The sequence below is a fragment of the Diaphorina citri genome, unplaced genomic scaffold (genome assembly GCF_000475195.1).
Source record: "Diaphorina citri unplaced genomic scaffold, Diaci psyllid genome assembly version 1.1 scaffold454, whole genome shotgun sequence".
Taxonomy (NCBI): domain Eukaryota; kingdom Metazoa; phylum Arthropoda; class Insecta; order Hemiptera; family Psyllidae; genus Diaphorina; species Diaphorina citri.
This window is the reverse complement of record NW_007377889.1, coordinates 19,905-23,555: the sequence shown is the minus strand read 5'-3', so window position 1 is coordinate 23,555 and position 3,651 is coordinate 19,905. Positions and strand designations below refer to the sequence as shown.

At 37.6% G+C, this 3,651-nt stretch overlaps 1 long non-coding RNA gene across 1 annotated transcript; it reads left to right on the top strand.

Annotated features, from left to right (window-relative positions):
* The first annotated feature begins 70 nt into the window (after window positions 1–70).
* On the top strand, window positions 71–3,214 carry LOC108252369. Its single transcript, XR_001809505.2, has 3 exons — window positions 71–312; window positions 2,354–2,448; window positions 3,047–3,214. It is a non-coding gene; the product is annotated as an uncharacterized LOC108252369 (long non-coding RNA).
* Window positions 3,215–3,651: the final 437 nt, after the last annotated feature.

The following is a 3,651-nucleotide window of genomic DNA, read 5'->3' as shown; positions in this document are numbered from 1 at the left end:
TAGTAATGAAGTTACATTGAGTCCTAACAGTGAAGTTATTGATTCAAGACATGACGGGACTCAAAGAGACATGGCGTGAAATGCTATGTGGATCTGGTTCAGGAAAATGCCCTTATAACCAATTCCTTTGCATTCGTAACCAACATACATAGTAATGAAGTTACATTGAGTCCCAACAGTGAAGTTATTGATTCAAGACATGACGTGGAATACTGCACCCCTAGTCTAGTAATGAACCCAGTCATTGTGGAGTGAGTGATGGGATGTCCTGTGTCGCCAGAGGACAAAGGGAGTTTGATAGTGACACGCAGGGTGAGAATGAGGAAGCATGAAGTTTTATTTCTAAAGTTCTACCCTCTTATATCCTGGAGCCTGGGGTACATTTTGAGTATAAACTTTGATTACACTTGATCTTATTGGATTAACGAGTCCTAGGTGTTAGTTGATTTTAAACTTTGAATTAAGATTAGCTAATCAAACATTTTTTTTTTAATCCAATGAGATTAAGTTTGGACCTGGACATTTAAACAATTTTTTTCCCGGGTTTGGAAATCATACACGTTAAATTCTTATTAAATCGTTCATCCAACCTCCCAGTTTTCAAGCATCGAAAGTTTTTGTTTCATAGGAGGTTAACGTCATTGTATAGCTGCGAAGGTTTTTAATGACGGGGAGTTTATTATCCATTCAGCAACAAGCTATCTACTTCACAGCCTGAGTGGGTTTGGGATGTCAGCGTGTGATTCATGCCCAAGTCACCCATCCGAATATCAACCACGCGCAACGTTGCTTAACTTAAGTGAGAAACTACAAAAATCCTCGCTGTCTCTTTTGATGAAATTCGACCCAGTTTTAAACTAATGAATTAGCAGAACCTAATACCTATTAGATATGAATAAAACGTGTGTTGTAAATTTATACTCGTATGTATTCATGTACCTAGTGCATTGGTTTTCTTTTGTTTCTTTCGTCTTGAAATTTACATGAGCGTTTTTACCCATGGAACTTTGATTTTCTGAAATCGTGGCTTTTTCATCTGAGATAATGCTGCCTTCTCTAAGTGGTTAAGGTCCTTACTAGCTTTTTTCCAACATCAACATGTCCCACCCGTAGTATGTCCCTTATTATCAAATGCGCGATAAGATAATTTACTTCCCATTGAGGTGTTGGGTCAACAGTAAACACGAGAAAGTAACCCGATGAAATGTGCGAAAGACGTTGAAAATTAAATCGAGTAACGGTACAATTTTTTTCTCTATTGGGGGCATCGAAGCCAGGACTTTGTGCATGACAAGCAAGTACCACTGGACCAAGCGTTGAAATGTTTGACCAATACAAGAACACCTACAAAATAACTACATAGGTCAAGTTTTTTTCAGTTGAAATGCGAGTGCAAATTTTTGCTTTACCATGACATTAATATCATAGCTATCCCCGCCCCCCTCTCCTGCTCCTACACTAACACCCCCACCCTCCCCCTCCCCCTGTCCTACCCCTACACCACTGAGTAATGGACTAGCAGACTCAGGATCAGGAGGTAAGTGACACTTCTAGTACCTACGTTACTTTCTCTAAAAGTCAGCTCCCATAGCGTAGTGGTCACTGCGCTCGCGTTGCACGCGGGAGACCCGGGTTCGATTCCCGGCGGGGTCAAGAAATTTGTATCAAGCAAATGATTGATTCCGTGACTGGCCGGGGCCCACTCAGCCTCGTGAGGAAAATGAGTAGCTATGACATGTAAATGCGCATAGAGACCGGTGCCAGCATGGTAGTGGTAGGTAAACATTGGATTTTAGGATTATTGAGATATTGGGAAAATCCTACAATGCTGCAGTGAGCACCAAAGTTGTGACATCATAACACAAAGAAACTGCATTTACATTACATTACTTTCCCTTCAGGAGAGTTTTTTTTTTTTTTCTTTTAAAATTGAGTTAATCTAAATGAACTTGATTAAATTCAGTACCTACTAATAGAGCCTCTTAGAAATCAGTGCCCAGTTAATAGGTATCCCCACAGTTAGCCCAGTTGTAACTCTCTTCTTGTATAGAAGGTAGGTTCTAATTGCTACGTTTCAACTCGACCATTTTGCATTTGGTTTAGATGTTTATGTGTTTATTTGTTCCGCTATAACTCGCGATTATTTGGTCCGATTTTGATGAACTTTGAAATTTTGAGTTCCTTGAATCAAGACACGTCGATCCTTGAAATTTGGCGTCCCAGGTCCAATTTTGGTCTCAAACTTTTGAACATTGTAATGGATAAATTATCGCATTTATGACCCTTGTATACCCTTCTGTTCTATCTACAAAAATAATCCCAATTCTTGGTACTCTGTGTTGTTATTTTATAGATCATGACTCCCTCTATGCAACAGCTACCCTCGCACACTGCACACTCGAGAACGCAACAACTGCTCTTGTGTAGTGGATAATAATATGCTGTGGGGTGAGTTATGTTATTGTATTTACTAACCTAGTTCTCCTATCTGGGTATCCTGCTAGTACTGTTTGGTATTCAGCTAAGCTGACAATATATTCAGATCAGCAGAGAATGTATTCAGGTCAAATCTGAGATTATATTCAGATAAATGAAGAAGAAATGGATGGTCTGACAGGATATAAAATTAAAATGAATTGTGAGGATAAAGTCGTTTTGTAACTAATAGCCCCCTCCTCACTTTAAACACTTGGTGAATTTGTATTTGTAACATTTGATTTATTATATTTTATGCTATTTTAATGGGATCCCCTCTTGTTTTTAATCCTGTATTGCATACGTAAAGACGTGACCTTGGACACAGATATTTCCTCTAATATTAATATTGGACTCTCATGTGGCATACCTACCTCTGAAAATGTTTGGAGACTACGTCCGAACCATCTCCAAGTATTCTCACATGTATCATATATGACTGTAACATGCGGTTGTATACGTGGAGATAAGTTAAATTTCCTTTTTATCGGTCTTTAAATTAATATTTGTGTCCAAAATAACGTTACTCATGGTCTCTTGTCTTAACTCTGGCGTATTGTTCGTTTTATAGGTTTTGTGTTCAACTCACAAATGTCAAGCACGTCAGAGATCGCATATGTATTTTGTTGTTAATCTATGAGATAAAGTCTGGAAACAAAATCAAATAAATCCCTGATATTTTGTTTGTGACCATATTGAAATGCTTTGGAATCGAAGATATCCTGCCTAAGATCATGCATTGTTTTTTTTTTATATAAAAAAGAAAATTTCTCGATCTTTTTTGTCAATAGTTTTTTTTAGTGTGCTAATAAATTGTGTGTATATTTTTCCAATGAAATTGTAAAAAAAAGGCGCTGTAATTGTGTATAATTTTTCTGTGGAATCAATGTTTTCTGAAGTGAATGAACCTTTAACGTTCGCCTTGTCATCTATTTGCCTTTAAGTACTTGTACTTTACAAGTCTCCCTTTCATGTTAGACTTGTACAGTTTACAAGTTACTTACTCGTCAGTTTCTTTTTGATTTTTACTTTTCTTCCGATTTCAGTGGTAAATCAGTTAAAGAGTTGAAGGAAACCCTTAATCTCCAAATTACACTCCAGATTTACAGTCTCATGTTGAAACGTCCAATGATAGGGCAACATATTTAACATGAGGCTGTAGACCTGAGGTTTTGA